Consider the following 23,568-nt stretch of genomic DNA (forward strand, 5'->3'; position numbering starts at 1 on the left):
TTTTGGCTTACCGCATTGGACATTTATCAAATGGCGTTTATGAACATGGTATCGCTGCCGGTATAACGTTATATTTTTCTACATCGTATAATACGCAATCTTCGTCTACGTCTTCTGCATTAGAACTGCTAGTGCCGTCATTTTATCAATGCAGAACGTGAGAACGCTAACTTAACGAGTCTTCAAAGGCGCGTTTATAAACTTTGATATTTCGAACCAAAATGAAAATTTAAAACTGTACTCAGCTTCCATGTGGTTGGCCTCCAATTTCGCAATGTAATCTTTGGCCCTAAAACAAAAATTAACAAGTTGAATAATTGCACCCTTTATGCTGCTTCTATTAGCGGCGGTGTATTTTTGTTATTGACTGATAAATACTCTCCTTCTTATTCTTCAATAGCTCGACATTCCACTGCGCATCAAGGCAGTTGGATATTGTCCCACACAACCCATAAACCCATCAACACTGCCATGCCCTCATCCACGCATGCGTCCAAGTTGCGCATCACCCCTATTCCGTGGAACATGTACCCGACAGTCCATAAGGGTCGTCGGTAGAGATATGCATTCAACCATCGTCCGCCACTGGGAACAACTGCGGTGGCCTACTTTCACACAATCGCCAGCGGATCTGCGGCAGCAATATTCTACTACCCGTCACCATTCGATGGTTTCAGTTTCACCAGCTGTGACATATTAATTAGCGCGAATAAAACAGGGGATAGAGGCAGAGAAACATACGGGACACACGATAGCCTGTGTCCCGTATATTTCTCCGCCTCTTTCCGCTGTTTTATTCTCGCTAGCTAGCATATCACAGCCAGTGTACCAGCACCAACTAGCCCAACTTTTTTGTTTAGTATCACCAGCAGCTCGTTCTCGGAAACCCTTGCTATCCTCCAGCTAGAACTACTAGGCATTATCCACGCATTAGGCGCCGACAGCGGGGGGCGGGGGGAGAAGGCTTAGCTCCTGTCCTCCATCCCCCAGGAGATTGAGCGATGGGGTCAGGGAGCAGCATATCTTCTGCTACGGACCGGCACATTCACAAGGGCGACGGGGAGCCGCCGAGAGCGAGATCACTGTTTCCAGCCGCAAGCTTCACGACAGAAACGGCGAAGTACACTCAAGCGAAAAAAAGCACGCAGCAAAGGAAAATAAACAAACTCGTCCCGTCAGCTACTTTATATCAGCGCCAACGTATCGTTCGTCACTTGTTGACCATCAACACAAAGTTCACGTCAGTCAATGCCACACAATCACTTTTTTTATTCAATCATACCACGTAAGTTAAATGATTAGAACCTCCTTCCCGTAGACACTGTCTAATTAAGCGATTTTGTTTTTTTTCCCAGTCACTGCCTGCATTTTTGTTTTGTGATTTGATTTAGTTTTCTTCAGAGGTAGCCCGTTTTATTCCTATTTTGTTTTGCCATGATACGTTTCGCTCATGTTTGCATAGTGTCCTAGTTTTTTGGTCGAAAATATTCGTACTACTTCCATAACGCTATGATCAGCTTTGCTGATGTTTGTATTGTGTGTTAGTTCACTGCTCGTAAATGGTGTATCCTATTGTGTTTATTCGATAAAATACCCGCTGTTTGTTTTTTACGATTTATGTAAACCCAATCTTCTCTGTATAATGCTTCGGCGACGGAGGTTATAGAATATTAATTAATAAAAATCCAAACTTGGCCAAAACAGCACAGCACGTGAGCGCGGCACTACACCACTTCACCATTGTAATTTTGGGTGCATGGAAAAAATTGGGGCAAAGCCAATTGCAGACCCTTCTTTCAAGTCATCAGGCAACAATTATATAAAAAAAATGAAATAAATTTAAGTGATCGAGCAGCCGCGCTTTCTTCCATGTTACGTGAAATCACCTTATTCATTTCTCCAGCGTAGCTAGCTACCAGGCCCCATCTTTAATATGCTAGGCAATATCAGCTATACCAGATCTTCACGCACTATCTCGAACACCATATTTAGGGTACCCAAAACCGGGAACCATTTTCGATGTCATTCAGTGTTACGACGCTATATAGTTTTAAAATCTGAAAAAGAAAGGCAAATTTTGGTGCCCTCCCGTAAGCAGCACTGCATAATACTCAAACGCGCTGGGAGGCTCGTGTGTCACAAAATCGGTGCACATTTTTGTTAAGCCGGCGTGGTGCGAAGGAAGCGCGCGCGCGCCGCAGCATAGACTGTTCGAAAATCTTGCGAGAAGTCTCCACTCTTAATGCGCTGTGAGTGTGTATCCTTGCGCGCACTTGGGTTCATCCTCCCCTCATCGCTCGGAGCCGGCGCTGACTAACCGGCGGAGAAGCCCATAGAAGGTTCCAGACGTTTCCGCCGCACCTGACCAATGACGACGCGCGTCTCGGCCGGAGGGAGAGAGGACACTTGTGCTGTAAAAGCTACCAGTATGTGCGCGCCTGCTTTGGCGCGCTGTAGCAGACAGACGCGGGGCGCCCTATAAATTGAGGTCACGTTGTTTCGGAAAGCTAGCTAATGTTGTAGTGAGACATCAAGTGCTACTGCTCGGCTTCCGGGGACAACCCGCTGTTCAGAAAGCACATAGATATGCGAGGGAGCGGTGCACGTCTACGGGATGGCCACAACGTAACTTTCCAGACGTCGGTATGCGACAGTGCCCCGTGAATAATGTGGTATTTATTTGTAGTCACTCTCTCGTGTATTGTTAATTGCCGTTAAACCTCTGTTTGTAATAGAGCCTCTTTAGTTGCATGCTTTGCATTGCTTTTGAGAACCTTGTGTGTTAGTGTGAATTCCTCTGTGTCGTCTCTTGCTGTGTAAAGTTTGTTTTGCTTGTTAACTCCGACACTTCCTCTAGCTTGAACAAGCGAAAACAGGGCACCAAACGGCCACCCCCCTTCTGCCACTTCAGGTAGCTGGGTTCCGGCTGAACTTGTCACACAAGTCGAGGGCCTCTCCTTTGGGACCGAAACAGCTGCACGGTGTCCAGGAGTGTGCGCACCAATGAGTGGCGCATCTTTAATAAATATAATTATTAACTAGTGACATAGTGTAATAATGGCACAGAAGTGAAACTTCGGCACTTTCTTCGGCGAGCTGTATATTGAAGCGAAAGCTACACTACGCCATGTATCTGCCAAGGCCAACCTGTCCGGCCGCTTGACCTTCAAGAAGGTGGTGGGACCTTGACCTGAATAAGTGTATTTGTCCACCAGTCCGTGGTGTCGACACAAAAATGTACTGCGCCTTCCTTTCCATAAAACTTCACTTAAAAAAATATTAAAACTGGCGATTGAAAAGGTGGTGTTACAGGGACTATCGCGGCTACCCTAAAGGCGAAGCTTGAGCATTCCCTCTTATTCAAACCCTCAAACCATGCTTAACCATGCTTAACACAGGTTTCTCTCGTATCGTACTAGATTCAAGCCACGCTTAAACCCCGACAATTTTTATACATATCTCCAATGCATTTTCTCTACATGCTTTTTTAAAGCTTTATGTTTTTTTGCACCCTTTCCCATTCACTTGTGCAGACTGTCACCACCACAAGCCGGTTGGTGACGTAAGTAACACATGGTAAAAGTGAAACAGCGCAAGGCCCAAGGCCAAAGAAGAGAGCAACACAGCGCTGTGTTGTCCGTTTCCTCCTTTCCTCTGCTCTCTTCTTTGACCTTGGGCGTTTCGCTGTTTCAATCTTGCAATGCATAGCCAACTCGCCCATCAGTTCGTGCTTTCAAGTAACAGCTGGGCCCGTCGGAATCGCTGAGAATCGACAAGCGACTGCTGCATATCCTGAACGAATGACGTCGCTTCTGCTCTGCTCATATAAAGATACGCCGACGCTGTCGCTGGGAGCGAACTCTTTGTTCGATGTCCATACCGACCACGGCACTTAGCACAAATAAGCGATCGGTTTTTTGTTCCACTCGCTTTCGACGCTCAGTTCTTTGGTCACCTTACCTTCCTGGTATTACATTTTCAGGAAGTCGTGAAAAAAAGTGAACAATGGAGAGATATTTCATCAAGAAGGACAAACCTCGCAGAGTGACGAAGGACAAACCTCGCTGCGCACTGCAAACGCTGTTTTATCGAACGGCACCCTGGCGACCCTGACCCTGTACCTTGCACACCAATCTTAACAATACTGCAGACTGGGCGAGTTGGTTAACATACATGTTGAAAAATTGAGTGCAAGGATCTCGGGACCAGCAAGTGCTCGCCGATCCTTGACAACACTACGATTGAGTACAAGAATGACAACGTGTTGTGTAGGGAAATTTACGAGGCATATAGTATCGCCAAGGCTCATAACACGTGCGTGGCCAAACCGTCCGTTACTATACGGGAAAAAGAGGTAGCTTATCTGGACAAGTGCTTTGCGTCTTGATAGCAGGAGCTGGCGGTGACTGTTGTGTTTAGTTTTCTTCTTTTGGTTTTTGACCAACGATTTTATCGCACTTTCTTCCTTTATAATTCTACGTGTTTTCGAATAAACTTCCAGTTGTTAGTCAGCGCTCGTGTCGTCTACTCTTTCGGTCCTTGTGTGTCGCGCTAAATTTTTCAACACCAATCTTTCTAGAAATAATCATTCTAGGTACAATGAAAACCCAAGCGGAACGTGAAATTTTTGAAGCTATGTGCATTGATAGTGAAGGTTCGAAATGCGTCAGCACCCCGTCTGTTAATCTGTCAAAAAAAGAAATGATGTTCCTGAGGCGTGGCGTTGCTACTGCGCATGTGTGAGTTCAGCTATTTTGAGATGTCATATATTGATTGTTTTTCGAATAAACGGAAGTTGAAGACTAGCGTCTGTCCTGTGTATTTGTGTTCTTGTCCTGTGTGTTCTAAGCGCTAGCAAATATGATTCCAGTAAGCACGGCGTTGCAGAAAGCAACAATGAGATTTGATCAAGCGGAAAAAATGGTCAAGGCTGTCAGGGAGTCTCAGTGAACTTAGGAAGAAAGGATTTTGCTGATTTCAGAGCGAGACAAGCAGAGGCGCGTGAATTGGAACGAACTGCATGTTAAAGAAAAAGAAGCTCCTTCGCCGTTATAAAGAGGCGAAGAAGAAGAAGTCAAAGGATTTCCTTATGTATACCACTATACCTTGGCCAATCCCCCCACGTGGGTATGTGCCATTATAGAGAGGTGAAGAAGAATAAGAAGAAGGTTCCACGACGATGTATCCTTCGTTCGAGGACTTGTACCGACAGCGGTTCTACGAGGTGGCGGACACGGTACATTCCTCGCTAAACGACAGGTATCCAGCAGATATGTGGCAGAACGTGGCAGAAATTGAGCAGTTTTTGACAGGAAATGGTGATAGCATGTACCTGTTGAAATACTACAGGGAAAATCTTGAGCCTGAATGGCTCGACCTTCAACTTAGTATGCCAGAGATGTAGGAAGTCAGCGCAATACACCCTTCAAGACATTTCAGGACGTTGTTGAGATGTTCTGGCGATAACGGTGAGCGATAACGGTGAGCGATAACGGTGAGGGTGGCCGTTCAGAGAAAAGAAGGCTAGCGGCGCTGCCCTACCTCCACAGGGTTTCCCACAATTTGAAGAATGTGGCGAAGCGGTACGATGTGCGGGTGGTGCTTTCCGCACCGTGAAAATTATCCTCATTATGCCCGCTTGTCATGTCCGAAGGGAAAAGTACGCAATACTGCGTGAAGCGTCATGCCAATCCATATGTCAGGTGTCGGACGGGCGTTGTATATGAGGTTCCCCTAACCTGTGGAAGGGCATACATTGGTCAGATAGGCCGATGTTTAAATGACCGCTTAAGGGAACACCGGCTTTCTATGAAGACAAATGCAGGGTCCAATTTAGCCCTGCACTGCGCCGCCTTCCCGGAGGCCACGCACGACAAGCTAAGCCTACCTTTGCTAACGAAAACAAAAATTTTACTGAAAAGCAGAGATCAGGTCGCACGTGACCTTACCAAACTGAACTGCGCATGGTCCGCAAGTCCGAACTTGCCGCATGGTCCTAGATATGACGCTTGAAGGCATATTAGATGGGTTTCCTTTCATATTAATTCAGTCGCGACTCTGCGCTTATTGTGTATGCCTTCACGTCCTTGTTTTTGAGTGCGCAGTAAACTTTGAAGTTAAGTCTGATCTACTCGCCTAACAACGCACTCATTTAAGCTTGCGTTTTTCTTGTGTTTCAGTCCTTCCATTTGTTTCATGCGCTATATTCGTCCAGTGCTACATAGTGGAGCAAGAACCCTAGTTTGTTGCCTTATTCCTTCTCATATATTTGTCCATGAACTATGACTTGCCCCTTGAGCAGGCCGTCAATACTTCAACGTACTTTAGTCACATGCCAGTTAACACAAGAAAGCGAAATGTTGACACGACGTATTGAGTATATTCAACACGATTTCCGTTTTTCGTTTGATAAAATGCGATATGCCTTTTCTGTTTGAGTTTTAGTTTTGTTCACTTATCTTCCATGACATAACACTTTTCCTGTGCTCTGTGGTTCATACGCTCGTTGTGATAATTTAATAGATGGCTGCAAGGAGGCTACCACTGGAATTCCAGTATCAAGATGTAGGGAACAATGGGCTGTCACCTGTAATAGAACAAACTATGGAAATCAAGAACTACACTTTCTCATGCCAACCATTTTAAACAAATATAACGTATGCAATGCACATGTTCACAGTTTTCTCCCTAAAGAGTTTAAAATACATTTTGTTCAGCCTAACCTGTAGAAGCTTATATTTGTAAATTTAAACCATTGTAGAATGCAACTGCTAGTCATTTTTTTGCCATTTTGTTGAATTGCCTGTAGAGTGTGCGTTGTTTCTGTCTCGCCCAGTGGTAGTACTTATGTCGCGTACCTGACCACGTGCTGTATGCCATATCTATTTGTGGGGCCTCAGACACTCTCAAGCTGCTGCTTTCCAGCTTTTTGTCTGCGGTTACTTTCCCTTGTATTAGAACGGTGATAAAGGCTTTCTTCTTCCTCCTCCTATTATTATTACTCACGTACAGTGTTTGCAGGAAAGAATATGCGTAAATAAATGTCGGTCGTTTGTGAAGAGCGGCTGTTGAGAGAAGAAAAGTGGCAGTGGAAACTGACCTCCACCAGCTGTCTTGCATTGTACCGAAGATTGACTAACGGTGAACAGAAAACAATTTATTTTTTAGTTTGTTAATCTAAGCCGTGCACATTCTGTGAACACTCTCAAGGTTCGGCTACACTGCACATAAATACCCCCGAAAGCAGCACAATGGACAGCCGTCGCCGTAGCTCAGTTGGTAGAGCACCGGACGCGGAATTCGGAAGTCGTGGGTGCGGATCCAACCGGCGGCATGGGATTGTTTTTGTTGCGAAAACAACACTACACCAGCCAGCTCGACTCGTCGCGTGGTCACACTTCAGCCGTATGCCGTGGCCAACGAACGACCTTGAGCCGCCGTTGCCTAGCAACGCCGCAGCCGCGCTCCAACAGATGGCGCCACCGTCGACGCCGCTGCCGTCGCCGCTCGCTCCACCAGATGTGCTCCGCTGGGGTAGAGGGCGAGGAGGTGTAGCCTCGCGGGGGGTATATATATATGCGCTTCTCCTCAGTGGATTCTATTCGTTATGGAGAGTGCGAAAGAGAGGCAACAACGAAAGAGCGAAGTGAGGAAGAGACAACGCGCTCATTTGCTTTCGCAATTTAACTAGGGTTAACCAGAGATAAACCGCAGGCATTTTTTTCTTCTGATTTTATAAATCTCCCATCGATGAAAACTACAAATAAAAAAAAGATGTGCCCTATGCTCCTTGGTTTCGGTGACAGTTGGCTTCTGTCATGTATGCCATAACGCGCACCTCTTTCCATTTCCTTGCCTGCTGAACAGTGCACATTAAGGAATATGGATCGCAAGCCAGGCTGCTGCAACAAAATGCACTAATGTCTCTTAATGCTCTCACTCTGGCCATTTCGCAAGCGCGGCTGTATTGTGGTCAGTCTAGTCAGCGCCTAATTGATGACCAAATGGCAGACTTTCAGATGAGCAATATGCATAACCGGGCTGCGTTGACATTTGAAAGAGGACTAGGTTAAGATCTTTTTTTGTATGAAGATTTACTGCTCTGAGAAGGACAAGGTGTCTAAGTAGCATTTAAAATGGTGCCAAGTCTCCCAAAAGGTTGATAACGTTCTGTATTTATGATGTTCCAGGAATCACAGAACGGTTTTTCAAAGAGAGCCATTTCCATGCTTTTTTTTAAAGATATCGCTTTTTTGCAGTTGCAAGGTTGCGAGTTATCTTTGGCGTTACAATCAGATTTAGTTTTTGTACGGCTTTCTGTGCCTTTTCATATTACACAGCGCAGCGAAACGGGTCCAAAAGTGGGTCATTGCAGTTCAGACGATTTCCCTTCTATTTAAAAAAAATTCTCCGTTCTCCGATGGTCAAGTGGTGCTATATGCCTGTGCTACATAGTTCGATTGCCGACTCAATGTAGCGCACAGAAATGATGGGAGAAGTATATCTTCTTTCGGTTGAAATCGGTAATTTTCAACGATATTTGTGCCTTAGTCTAGTTTTCAGATGCCCGGAAGGCATTGCAGAGTCTGAATATTAAACAAATGCTGAAGATTAATTATATTATTGAAATGTTTCTTCTCGTAGCAGCTTGCGCGCATTGTGCTCTTTGCTCAATACCGCTGCGTAATTATGTACTCACAAAGTTTAAAAGACATCTGGAGAAGGTTTCGAGGACTGCCCGGACAACTGTGGCTAGAAAACACCATACCCTAGCAAATTCTCTGAAACCGCGTTCCACTCGAAAATAACTGGAGTGCCATTCCACTTAAAAATCATCCAAAACTCAGCTCCAGATGTTATTATGTGGAGAATAATTCCAGCTAGCATCTCGGAAAATGCTGTTTCACAGTTTTAAGACTATGCAATTCATTGTCCCACTTTCCAGCGACTATGTGGACCCGTAGGTGCAACCAGACTAAGAGCGTAGCAGTGCTTCACACAGGTGCTTACACCTTTCAGAAAGGCCGATAACGCATGTGTACTGAAGGAATTTTGCTTTCAGAGAGCTCTTGTGAGGATCAGATTGCAGTCCGGGCGTGTATACGCATAACGCGGCGATTTAGGCATGGTTAGTCGTTCAGCCTGATTAGGACGAGGTGGTTGAACACTGCTATCCGCTCGCCTTCGACACAGCACCGCGGTTCCACACCACAGTCGAGAATCGAAGCGTGCGCCGCCAAGCGAAAGTGCCGCTGCTGACCAGGATATGAGCGCCATCTTTGCGTGGTAACGTTTCCTCCAGAACGAAGAGATGGAATATGACCGTGTACACACTTCCTTGCATCTCTGAATGAGATGCAAAGTGACGTGAACACCCCGGATAGAATTCTATGCTGGATTGCAATGAAAACAAAAAGTGCACTAAATGAAAAAGTGCATGACACTTGAAGCCTTGATTTCTGCAAGCTCCGAGAGTTTATCACTGACAGCAGGATCATAAGGACGTTTTTGAAGCACATGAACACCGGCGGAATAAAAGAGTGCATTGAAAAGAGAAGGGGAGACAAAGCTCTTTGATTGAAAGAAAAGATTAGAGCAGCAAGCTTTATTTTTTATTTTTCACACTTGTCATAAAGGCATCATTTGGGTTCGCTGGATACTATAGGACATCTTGTAAGGTATTTTCGTGCAGGAACCGGAGAATATTCCTGCTGTTACTGTTGCCGGTTAACCACTTGGAGATCCTCCTTCACTGTCGCCGTTAGCCCCACTACCTGCAAAATCCGCGTCCTTCAAGCCCTTGTCCCTTGCACAAGTCCTCAGCAGGCGGGAAGCATCCACCTCGGGCAGGTGGTGGGTCCTGCGTATTCTGCAGAGCCAATGCGTCGTTGAGCCAATAGTGAAGAGAAAAACAAATACAATGGAAATCCTGCACGAGCCACGACCGCTTCATTCCATACATTAGGAAATGTGGGCTTAGCATTCATTTAGCATTGACAGTTGTGCACAGAACAGGTAGAAGGAGAGACACGTGCGCTCTGCCGTATTTCCTTCTTACAGTACGAGGCAACGCACATGTAGGGTTCTTTTCCCGAAATTTTCTCTGTGTGCATTCTCCTTGTCGTGTCTCCGCGCATCCCTCTCCGCCATGTGCGTCTACGTTTTCACTTATTTGGTGTGTCATCTAAAAGACTAGCGCCCAGCCCATTTTGTGCGTCGCCCAAGCACATTTTCTCCTTTTGATTTACGGGCCGTTAATTTCCCGTGCTCCTTCCCAAATCTTACCGCCGCGTTCCCTAATCCTAGAATAATTCCAAATGCGCCCCGCACTAATGTGGCATTGTAAAGAAAAGTCAGCACGAACTTCTCCACAATCAGTGTTGTCGGAATGAAAATAAACAGAAATGAACAGCCACTTCTGCCTTCTCCTCGCATCGGAAAGGTCGTCTGCGGCCGTCTACTGCCCGCGGGAACCCGCATCCTGTCAGTGCTTGGGAAGGCTCATGCGCCATCTCGATTGGTTTGAGTCTGCTGCACAGTGTATCGGAGAGCTAGCTTATTCATTTTGCCGTTCACAGCCTCCGTGCCAGAGGTACGGAGTCGATCACAGTTGTCTAGAGTGCTCTAGCGGTGCCGTCCGGTGGAAATAAAGCGAAATTCTATAGAAGACATACACTTTCAGTGATAATACTTGCGCCGGGGTGAAGCATAATAGACGTGTGCATCACACAGGCACCAGCGCCCTACCCCCAGCAAAGCAGCTGCGATAAGATTTATCTTCATTTGCTCCCCAGGACACCGCTCTAGCACTATATACAAGTGTGATCGACTCTGTACGAAGCGGGACGGCGGCGAGGCACAGTGTGCATCGGCAAACGACTGTGAAACAACTCAGCGCTGCGTGTGGTGTGATGACCCAAGTGGCGGCTTCTGTGGGTCGAAAGTAAGGACCGCAAGTGACGTCTTATTGAAATTTACGAGCAAGTGTCGTGCACAGAAAGCCTCAAATGTGCAGCGCAAGACAATTATAGCACGTTGCTCATCGCCTGCAGAGTGGCTAGAATGACATGGACAGAACTAGAAGTGTTAAGCGAAATAGGAAGCACCCGCTTGCTGTGAAATGCTCGCTTGTAAGTCTTCGTTTAATTTTGTTTTATTACATCTTTCAAAACTTTCCCAGGTCTCTTAAAAAATTCGTTATTCAGTGACACAGAAATTTTTCGCAATTAATAAAGTACCCCTAAGCACCGTGGTATCCTTACTTACAAAAGTTTAAAAAACTTTCGCAAGGAGTCCTCTTCAGGTTCAACAGTTCCTTGCCGAAAAGGTCATGTTGGTCTGGAGGAGGATGACCGTGTAAGTGAGCACCAGCCCTGCAACCTGTAAGCAGAAGATGATTTAGTAATCGGAATAGAGGGGTCGTGTAGGGAAGAAGCCGTCAATGAAACTTAGTCGTGTAGCAAGGAAAAACTGCACGTGGTTTAGAAGTAAGCGCTGCTGTAATATGTCGAGTAATAAACAGTACATCATCGAAGACAGGTGCAATGAGAGCCACTAGATTCATTCATTCATGTTATTCATATGATATCAGCATATATATAGCATCCTTAAAAACGGAGTTGAGCCTAACAAACCTTGCCTGTCGTCGTCGCATCGCCAGTATGGGTTTATTTCAGAAGTTTTTTTACAGCTCATTGCGTATTCCACCCTACATTAGCCCGCCAGCACGCATTTCACTCCGCCTTGGTCATCCCCTGCAAGTTTCCTGTCCACAGACTCATACCACAACGTTTGCTTCATCATTCTTTCCTCGCTCAGCCAAAGACTGGAATGGCCTTCCACACGACGTCGCTGCAACCACCTGTCCATCCTCATTTTTGAATTGTATAAAGGCCATATTTAACGAATAACATCTTTGCACATAAAGTTTGATTCTATCTGTACCCACCCCTTATGTAATACCCCCTAACTGGGGGTCTTTAAGGTAATAAAGTGAAGTGAAATGAATGAGAGGACATGCGTGCAGATTTTTGCTGCACGCGCGCACGCACGCACGCACGCACGCACGCACGCACGCACGCACGCACGCACGCACACACGCACGCACGCACGCACGCACGCACGCACGCACACACGCACACACGCACGCACACACACACACACACACACACACACACACACACGCACGCACGCACGCACGCACACACACACACACACGCGCACACGCACGCACACACGCACACACGCACGCACACACGCACACACGCACACACACACACACACACACACACACACACACACACACACACACACACACACACACACACACACACAGAGAGAAAATTTGTTGTGCATTCTTGTTTGGAGCCCATGTATGGAGGACAAACTGATCCGCATATTTCGCAGTAACAACAGTGATGTCAGTTTGTCATGATGCATCGCAGAAAACAAATATGAGTAAAACACGGGACGAAGGAAGAACAACAATGAGAAGAAGAATGAGAGGAAGAAGAAGGAGAAGAAAATCAGGCAGCGCATCGGCCTATTTTTCAAGGCAACAGCTAAGGAACGCACGAGTGCGGAAAAGGCTGCCGTATTTCTGCACATATCCGGTCAATAGGCCATCGACGTGTTCAATACCTTTCGCGTAACGTCCACACAACAGGAGGATTACGGAATTAAGAATGAAAGATGTATCAAAGAAAAACCATGTTCAATCATGCTTATGTAGCTTTCGCTACGCGAAACTCTGTTCGGCAGAGTTGAACCGCTGCCCAACTTTTTTGCATCATCGTTGTTTACGAGAAGAATGCATGGGACGTTTTTAAGGCTGCTTGTGCCCCGTCGCTCTTGACGTGCATTTCATTTGGGACTGATGCAAACCGACAATACAACTGAACAGTAATAATGGGAAATAAAAAGAAGAAAATGGACTGTTATGAGGTTAAAGAGCTGGAACTGCTGGGCGTCTCTTGCGTGCGGAGTATGAGAGGTGCTGCCATTTTCAGTTCGGTTTAGAACAGCCTCTTCTGCAACATCTCCGATTTGCTGCCCATTTATTCCAAAATTGATTGAACATGAAACTTTAAAGATATGTGATATAGCTACGTATAAAACTAGAGAAACACTTATGTGCACACTGTCCGATAATAAGAAAAAGTACGCCGGGTTGGAATAGTTCTAAGAGGATTCTGGTGTGGATTCAGCGCCTGTCCTGTGTTTTCGTGTTCCTTCTGTCCTCGTTCCGTAGCGCTGTGTGAATCTGTTTGGAATAGTTGTTGACGTAAGCGCAAATTTCAGATCGAGCAGAAGGGAAGCTTTTGGTACACCTCTTTAAAGCGTCCATAACTGCACCGCAGTTAGCTCTATGCCAGACTGCATAACTAAGGGGCAGTTAAGCTTCTGGAGATGGACGCGCCGCCAAAAAGTGTTCTTTCGAAACGTATTTCAGTTTTATGACCTGCTGCCCGCGAAAAGCGGCATAGACGTTTTAAAACAATTATGTGAAGTTCACTGTTATTCATTGGGCCGAGTGTTTTTGAAAAAATAAATGATCAAAGTCGTGTTTGCTGGCATGTTGCGCGAGTGACTAAGGACGGTTTAAAGCCAAGTATAATTGTGCAACCTTAGCATCTGTTCGCAGTTAGAAACGCAAGATCCCGCAAAAGGATCACGATGACATGCAAAGTAACATAAAGTGTTGCGCTGCGCAATAAATATTAGGCGAAGCTTTACACCTTTGCCAGAGAGCTTGGGCGTAGGGAGAAGAGTCCGGCGACTGTCAGCCGGTATCGCTCAGGGTCGAAAGAAAGAAGAAACGCTTGTAGCTGAAAGAAAACAAACAGATCGTGAAAACTAGATAATAAGAAAGTTTGCACTCCTTAAAGTGGCTGGAGCCGACAAAAGTTTTACATTCTGCTAAGTGCATCTCACAAGAGAAACAATAACTGTAGATAGCCACGCTGTAGGAAGTAACCAGTGTTCCAAACGCAAGTGGTCAATTCTTTGTGTAGGGCACCCAAATGCACATTTTATCGAGGAGTATTGAGCGTGTGTTTTTTACAAGGTACCTCGCATCACTCAGGAACTGAAGCTTAAGCAGACGTGTGGCGCTGCTTGGCACCTCGCAGGCGTAGCGTCAGAGGCAGCAGCCAGGAATGGCAAAGGATCAAAACAATGCATTTTAAACGGAAACATTACTAATGTGGTCTCCGGAGAGGAAAGCTATCCTTTCGAATAGTGGGCAAATCTTGCTTGCGTTTAGATACAAAATGAAAGCTTTTGTTTCAAATACTCAGCAACAATTGTTTCCGTTGTTCTAAGTGAGGAGTTCCTGTATCTGCACAAGACATTTCTTCTCGGACGCTGCGCATTCGATCCAACAGCAAAGGTTGCCGCGTCCGCTAAAGAACTATAGGTAATGCGCTGTAGATTATACGATTTGTGCCAATCGCAAGCCTGTTATTTACTTTAGGTTTGTTTGCCTAAGGCATGGTGTTCCGGTATCAGAAAATAAAAATGCTCTTGTGAGGACACTATTCTGCTTTTCTCAACTGGAAAATGATTCGAAGAATAGAGCTGGTTGTTGGTATTCGATTCGTTTTCAATATTAAGACTTGCGCGCAGCCGCACTTTTGTCTAGCCTGGCAGTGTGCGATGTTATTCTAGCTCGTTCCCGTATGTTCTGTGACATTTGTGCTAGCCACCAGAAAGAAGACGCAGACTGCGCACACTTTACCACTGGCCTTCACCTCATTCAATCAGTTGTGGTTTTATTCTGTGCGCTCATCTCACGATACAAATTTCGTGTTGCAGAGGATTATAAAAAAGTGGCCCTACCTATTTACACAAGGCCTGCCATGAGGTGGCGGACATGGAAGGTGCACATTAAGGTTCCTGAAGGGACTGCATAACAAATTATACTTACTTCCTTCTTCACTGACGACGCCAGCAAGCGATCATAACCAGCTGATTCCAAAGTTCGTTTCAGCCTGTTCAGCTGATGGCCCAGGAAACAACAGTGAAATAGCACTAAGAAAGAAATTTTTCTCAGAGTGTTAAGATTTTCTTACAAAACATGCCACTAGATGTGAAGAAAGCGTAAACAGCATAGCCTATTTCAACGCTACGTTCCTAGGGACTCAGAACATTTTTTGATGGTATTGGTGAGCGCTATCGAAATACGGAAAGGGACAAACGAAGGATTGATAGTTCCTTTCGGTATTGTGATAGCGCTCACCAATACCTTCAAGAATGTATTACCAACTAGCCGCAGTAATAGCACTTTTGACATATTTTTGACTGCAGGGGGCGCAAGACCAGGATGCATTTTGGTAGCTTTATTTGTCTATTTTTTAATTGTCACGTTTGTTAATTTTTATTTAGAGAATATTTATTCATTGGTAACTTTTTAGAGTTTAGTTTTTAAGAACGAGTGCACTTTAACTCAGTTTTTAAGAATGGTTGAGATTTTAAGCTGTTTTGAAACCGCGCACACACCCAAATAACAACAAAATAATTTGAGTGTACCACGGAAAGCTATAAACTTCACATAATTATTCAGCGGAATACATTGATAGTCGGATACGACGCCAGAACTGAGCGAAAAATTCCCCGAAAAGGAAGCCCTACAGCCAACGGCGTCGTCCCATTGTCATGACGTCGTGGTCAATCCCCAGCTAGAGTGACATCGCAAGGGATTGGAAGGATGGCATTGACCGTGACGTCCCTGGCCGGAGGGCCTCTCTTCAGGGACATGTGCAGCATGGCTCTTGAGTTGTCTACGAGGTATTTAGTATGTACGAGTATGTTACATACTTAGCGCTTACACAAGGGGCTTACGCAGAAAGGTTGTTAAGGGAGGACGAAAGTTGTTCAGCCGTTGTAAAGACGAACTTCTTAAAAACGAAGTCCAAATGCAGTTCCGCGCCACTTTTTTGTTCGTGATGCTTCGCTCTGCAGCAGCGTCAGTAAAAATGAGCTCCTTTCTAATCAACTGCTATTCCATTCCGGGATACTGAGAGCGTCGTCGGATCTCACTGGCAGTTCAATTGGGGCGGCTAAAAATATAAGCGCTATCATAGATTCAAGCAGGCTAGACTCCGTAGGCTTGGTTGTTCCGGAATTTCATCCTTCTCGATGACGTATAAATTCTCAATATCCGAGTTTTAGTTAACCTGACATTGTTGAAACAGCTTCAGTACGCAGCCATAAGTCTTGAATGGCGATGTCAGCCAGCAAACTGGGTCCCACGCTCGAAGAATTTTTGCTGTGTCTTTGTGCCCGTGTGACGCTCCCGTCTTTCGGGATTTCACTTCAGCCCAACAGACTCTGTTGCGCAACTATGGACCGCGCTGATGGGAGGAGATGCGAGCAAACACAGCTGCCAACTGGTCAAACATTAAATTTTACACACAGTACCCAAAGGGGGATGTGATGGCCTGCTCACCACAGGCTGAACTGAAGGCCTCATCTGGGTATTATTAAGTCTTATTAAGCACAGATTGCGGCAACATGTGTCGACCAGCTAGCTAGCTATGGAACAACCCGTGCTGACCTACCGCAACCTACGTGCCCTCGCCGGCCATTCTCCTCACTCAAGCTCAAACATGTCACAGGGTAAGCTCAAACTTAGCGGCAGTCCTGTCTTGTGTGTGCTGTCTGCGTCTTTTAGCGCCAGTACGTTTTTTGCGTAAACCTTGTCATGTGACAGGGGCGTGGCCATAAGTGAGAGAAAGTGTAAGATTGTGAGCGAAAGTGAACGTTCAGGCCACTCCCTCCTGGGCGAGGCCGCCCTCTGTCTAGGGACTCTAGGGAATGAGAGAACTAAATAACTCGGCATTGAGCGTGAACGAGAGACCTTCCCATTTGCTCTTACGCTTGTAAGAATGTAAATAAACTCACTCGTAATCTTCCTCCCATCACCCAACTCACTGACTCGACGGCCCTCCTGTCCTGGTGGTGGAGCGGGTGTCGACTTGACCGCGGTTCCGTCAAGCAGCACTAGCAGCAACAACCTCGGAACTTCCATCACCAACAGCGTATACATCCCATTTTACTCCCGGTAGTTCCTCGAACAGCACTGGATAAGGCTGTAGTGTTAAACGTTTCCAGGTTCAGTTTCCACTGGCAGCCTGTCGGGAGCCAGAGATTCGTAGCACCCTCCGCTTTGTAACGGCTCTGACAGTCGCCTTGGTCAAATGCTCCGTAACCGCTGTAGACTAAGGGTGTAGGGTTAGTTGGTGTATTCATATAGGAGGTTGTGGCCAATTACTATATCAGAGTGGCCAAATTCTCATCTGGTGAGGGAGTGCATGGTCGGTTTTGGTCCCCGAGATTAGGCTGCACCTCATGCCTTAGTTATGCAATTCCTTCGACATGCGGATTTTTTTTTTGTTAACCCGGTGGAGAATTGCACGGCACCGAGATTCGGTCCTCTTGGACGCGAGGCGGATGCTCTACCTCTACGCCATCGGTGCAGTCCACGAGGTAATGACATCCTGATTGAAATCAAGAAAATGAATGGGCATGGGGAGTCCATGTATTGTGGAGGCAAGGAAACCGACGGTCTCTCAAGGTAACTGAGTGGATTCGAAGAGGGTGCAAGTGTAGCAGGGAGGTCAGACAGTCAGGTAGGTAGATGAGTAGGAAGTTTGCGTGAATAACGTACCCGCAGCTGCAGATTATAGGACGGAGACGTGTTTGCTCTACAGGGGATGTAGTTAGGCTTATTATGATAATGAGACGACTTTAGGAGCGTGGTAGGAGCGCCACCTTCGAGGCGACACTAACTGTGAGGAGAAGACATGAGCGGGTGAATTTGCTCACTAAGCCACGCCTCTTGACGTCACGTTGTTAACAGCCAGCAGGGAGAAATCTGCTGACGATGGTCACTACGAGGAATGTGGAGTAGAGAACGTGTAAAAAAATAGCCGCTCTTATACTTTCTGTTTGTCCTATGTTACTGCAGTAGGCCTCGATCCGTTAGGAGTAGAGAACGTGTAAAAAAAAATAACCGTTCTTGTACTTTTAGGCAGTTTGTCTCATATAACTGCAGTAGACCTCAATCCTTTGGAAGCAGCCATCTCTGAATGCACTGTTCCGGAGTGACAGCCGAACTAGTGCGGGGCGCAGTGTCTTTGCCAGAAGTAACCAAACAACCCGGTTTGATTCTTAGCAGTGCAATGGAGGCACTCCTAAAGATCAATAGGTCTGGCAAGGAGAAGCAAGGGTTTTTCTTAACTTATACCAATCCAGAGCTGCGGGGCTACCATGGAGGGTTCGCAACACAGCTAAGAAAAAAAAAACCCGTTGGTCGTTACTTTTGGCCAAGACGGTCTGAAAGATGTACGCTTCGGCCACTGTGCATGTGATCTAAATATCGTGTATATATCCTTAGGCTGTATCTTTATTTCAGGGCAGCGTATTTCCCGCAAGGCATATTGATTACTCAGCTCACCTGTAGTACTAGGGCATCTGCGCTCTTGGAAAGGATGATGGTGTGAACGACGACGTAGCAAACGTACATGACGTAGGAGTACGTGCTGACCACATGGAACTGGTTCGTGATGACATAGTAGACGGCGATGCAGAGGCGGGTAACGGAGCCCAGGTACGCCGCCAGCACGCCCGCCTGAAAGGCATCTTCAGCGGCTGCCACAGTGTGGCGCACGAGTCGCAAATCCCGCTTCAGTGCGGCAAGCCGGGCGGGGATTGTGTCCGCTCTGCTGCTGGAGCCGTGGCACTGAGCTGCGACTTTGAATTCGGATACACATGAAGCGCCAAAAGAGCCGGCCTCGAACGTATCGAAGAAGTGTCTTCAAAAATGACGTTAACAGCGGGTAGAATACTTGCGACATCGTGAAGGTCCTTTCACCTCTTCCTGCCCAGCTTGTAAAATGCAGTTTGTAAATGCATCACCAGAGCCGAAAATCTTCCAAGAACTTAAAGTGCCGAGTGTGAAAGAACGCCGAGAACGATAAGAACGAAACCCTGACATGAATACTAGCGATCTGGCTTCCGTCACGTAACGGTACGCAGAAAGTCACGTATACATCAATGTTCTAAAGTCGGACAAAAATGTTCAGCTACTGCACGATTTTACTCAGCGTTTTGCTGCTTTAAAGTGATTTGCACTACTTTAAGAAATATTGTTTGACGTGCACGGCTGACCACGTCCATCCAGCAGCGATGTTTAGCACAGCACTGAGCGCAACGTTATTGAAAAACTCTTCCGATTTCCTTTTACACATCCACGCTTTTTGATATAGGCTAAAACTGCTCTATTGAAAGTAGTTGTTGCAGTGCGAATTGGGGCTCCGACACCTTGGAAGCCACATATACGACACAAGAGCGCCAACTACAAGCTGCGTTTTTGGTAATTCTGTGCGCCTTAAACATGCCAAGAATAGCGCATAATGCGAAATTGTCGAGTGATACTACGTCAAGAGAATGGGAATTGCATGTCTCCGGGCAGTTTCAATTAGTCTTCATGATAGCGAAATGGAGTTCTTGGCCAGGCATGTGTGTAATGCTGCTTTATAGAGGAGGTGATTGGTTTATGGTTTATTGGAGTTCAACGTCCCAAAGCGACTCAGGCTATGAGGCACGCCGCAGTGAAGGGCTCCGGAAATTTCGACCACCTGGGGGTCTGGGGCGCACTGACATAGCACAGTACTCAATACTTATAAGAAGGAGGATACGGAAAAACAAACGTAGTTGGCTAGTTGGCAGTTGCAAATAGCGTTCTATGTGCCGATTTGTTTTTAATCGCGTTTAAGCGTTTATTCCAGTTGGAGAGAAAGGTTTTACGCCTGCAGCAACGTTTTACCTGTGTTCCGTAGTTGGTTGTCCATCTGGTTGACGTAGGCACTCGCCAGCACGGCGACCACCGCGGTTCCCGTCTGAGGTATGTAGCTCCAAAAGAGCGTTATGAGGGCCCCCGAGAGATTGACCACAGCACTCAGCACCTCCAGGCCGGTCGAAGCCGCACCGAAGTAGCGGACAGCGCGCTGCCCGTTGTGGTCTGCAGCCTCCACCATCTGCAGCAGCATCAGGCAGCGGTAGAAGCAGGACAGACGCCGCTTGGACTGCGCTGGAAGCGGGAAGCGGGCCTCCAGCAAGTCGCACAGCGCGTCCACGGTCAGGAGTCGCTGTCGGTAGGAAGGCAGTGGCGAATCTTCAGCCACAAGTCTGTCCTTGAAATATCAGCTTTCCATCACGAATCTTTCGTCTTTCACGTGCATCAAAATCTCAGGTCACGCGCGTTCTTTCTTTTCGCCGCTATCGAAATGCAATGGCAGAGTTCAAACATACGGACTTGTTCTAAGCGTCCTCTGCGTTCGCCGGGCTGTATGAGATATGCGATCGGTCAAAGATGGTTGACAACTGGCCTGCCATACGATTCACTAACTGGAAGCTTCCGCCATGGGTAAACACTGCCCCAAGATCAGCTTAAAAGATATCAAAGCCTCTTGTAATGTGCGCCTGCGCGCGGAAAGCATCAAGCAAGCGCGCAATGGGAGCGTATCTGTAAGCTCAAATGTTTTATTGTCGAGTTGCTGACACAAAGATTTGCACAAGCGAAGAAGTGATGGGCCTTTAGAGCGGTCCACACGAGTGTTTTATTTGCGGACTGCAGGAGTATTTTTTCTCTTGATTGAGGACACTGTGTGGTCAGTAACAAGGATTTCGGGGAATAAGGGCTCATTGATCTCGTTCAGATTACAGTTTCAAGAACAACAGCATCTGGAGCCATTGACGAGTAGCGAGAGGGACATGAACAGCTGTAAGGACCGAATAAAAATCGTTTAGTGGATGTTTAGAGCCCGTGTTGTGTCGTCCCTTCCTTGTTGTGCGCTATGGAACTTCATGTCGGTTACCCACTATAGCCTGAACCTTTCTAATGCGTCAATAGAATATTACTGAAATCCTGTTGTATGGCGACAGGCCAGTTAAGGCCTCTTTGTTTCTTTAGGAAAGTCAGACGTCCTGCCGCGAGTCTCCTGCATAAATAACGGGAGCTCAGCCGCAAGACGGGCGGTCAGCTTAGAGGCCGAGTGGCGCAAAATAGGCGACGAATGCAAAGGGCTAAGCGTGGCTTGTCGCGTGGTGCTCTCTTGGCTCACCTGTGCGAACATAAGCATGGAGACAAAAGCGACGCTGCTCTGCATGAGGTAGAGCAGGCCCAGGACGGCGTACGCGCTGCTGTCCAGGTTTCCGCGCGCTACGTAGTGGGCGGCCGAGCGCAGAACCAGCTGCCACATGACACCGAGGCAGGCGACCGAGTAGAGCGAGTAGGGCGACCAGCGCCGATCCTGGTCACCGGACAGGGGCCTCACGAAGCAGCATCCCAGGACGCGGCAGCCTTGCAGGTAGCGCCGGAACGCGCTCGGTTCCTGCACGGGCTCGAACGGCTTGTCGTAGATGGGCATCGCTGTTACTCCGTTGAATCTGGGTAATTCCAGCTGCAGTGAAGGCCACTTTCTTTATAGGCCATTGAAAGTCCTCTTCTAGCATATCTGTAGCTTCGCGCTTTCGGAATTCTCTGACGGGGCCTGTCCTGTAATCACGTGAAGAATAATACCACTGTATTGCATTAAGAAAACTGAAGAACGTAACTGAAAGTAGCGCTCAACCAAGTCTGTGGCATGATTTTCTAATAAGAAAGCATCAACGTAGGAGAAGCACCTTGAAAGAATTATCTCGCAGTAAGGTATACAAAAGAAATGCAACTACACAAGATAATTGTTCCTTGCATATGCGTATAATGTTGTAAGCGAGTAGAGTTAAGCCTATTTATTGGGCGTAATGATGAATAAAGAAGCTAGAATGAGAATTTAAAAAATGCAAGTAGGCATACATAGAAAAAGAGAAGCAAAACTAAGGTCTCCTTAGTTTTCCAGCGAAAGGCTACATGCTATAAATAAGGCGGTGGTGAGAGGGCCGGATGTACTCTTCTCTACATCTTCGAGTAAAGTCAGTATAGCAACAGGAAACACTCGATTAGTTTTTGTTGAACACTCGCTTGCCCTTTTAGGCGGCTCGTTGAAACTTGTTTCCTCTTTCTGAGAAAGACATCGAAAAAGTAAAATCCCCTAGCTTTAGTACTAATCCTATATTTCTGACCTCCACCCGGCCACGGCTGCTCCAATACATGGCAATTTTCCGCCAGTTCAGTACAGCATTTCGCGATATTTACTTGCTTTTCAGGAAAGGAAAAATCCGTGCTTAGTTATGTCCCTATCGCCGGCTTGACGTTGTCTCCACGCGTACCGACTTGGCAGACACCGCTGCTGATGGTTCAGTGTCGTGCGAGTGAGCGATGTCCTAAAGAATTTTTTCCGTGTTTTTCAAAAACAGGAAATGACCTAGAAATACTACGTCATCTCAAAATCCATAATACGTCTTACACTGACCTTACACTGACAGCCTGCTATAAAACGGTTTCCTGCTCTCTCTATTGTTACTCTGCAACAATGATTGTTTCCGCAGCGCGACGGCGATCAAAAGAACAAATACGGCGACAGAGGCCTCAGGTGAAGTCAGTTATTTAGCCCGTTCCGCAGTCAGTAGTTTTTTTTCTTGGTTCATTCTCGCTAGCTCATTTACTTTTCGAACTGGCATTCATCACTGCTCCTGTCGCGCATAAGGCTCTTTTGTTCGTCCGTCGGAAGCGCACTCGTATTCCAGAAAGTTTTATTCAATTGAAAGCCAAAAAGGCCGTGAAGTTTGTTTCATGTCAGCGGTGCTGATACGTTGGTGATGGATTAAAGTTTCAAATCCTACCAAGACGTCACTCACTACGCCAGACTTTTTTCTTTCTTTCTGCAGACAAGGTTGGCAGTATATGTCCTGGGCAGTTGAGCACGAGGGACATTAAGTCTTTCCATTCTTAAAAGTTTTGAGCCTTTGGAGCCATTTCCTTAATGCTGCAAACACATGAACTGAGTGAAGTTTCTGAGGAAGCACATGCAGTCCCCGTATTTGCCGGCAGCATACAACGCCTTTTGGGCTATCGATTAATAGGTGAGGCGAAAAATTATGCGACCCTATTCTGGACCGCCAATCTGCGTGAAACATGCTTCACTGGTCTATTAGCCCTTTAATTTATTGAACCGGCGGTCTTCGGAATCCGTTTCGAATTTGCAAGACACAAAAAAGCACTTCTATGCTACGAAGCTAGCCTGTAAAGTCTTCGATATACAGGTCGAGCCGATACACTGCAGTCAGCAACTCATCAAAGAAAGCTTTTACTGACATCGCCTCTCTCCCTTCCCACTTACTAACTATATGTCAAATTCGCTGTTGCAATAGATTGCGCAGCGATTTTCCATGAATTCTATTCAATGCTGTCTTTCTGGCGTTGTAATTGATGATAATCTACATAAATCGACGTAAAAAGATGGAAGCAGTATCAAACAACTTGAGCTTATTCAGTTCATTTATTTAAAAACGTTGCAATCACATATGCGATTTTATCAGGGGGAAGTACAATATTACACAGACATTTGATATGCAGGATGAAAGAAAGTATAACAAGCAGGCAAAGTTACACACAAACCATGATAC

The sequence above is a fragment of the Amblyomma mixtum genome, chromosome 6 (genome assembly GCF_055824585.1).
Source record: "Amblyomma mixtum isolate Tamu chromosome 6, ASM5582458v1, whole genome shotgun sequence".
Classification (NCBI taxonomy): Eukaryota; Metazoa; Arthropoda; class Arachnida; order Ixodida; family Ixodidae; genus Amblyomma; species Amblyomma mixtum.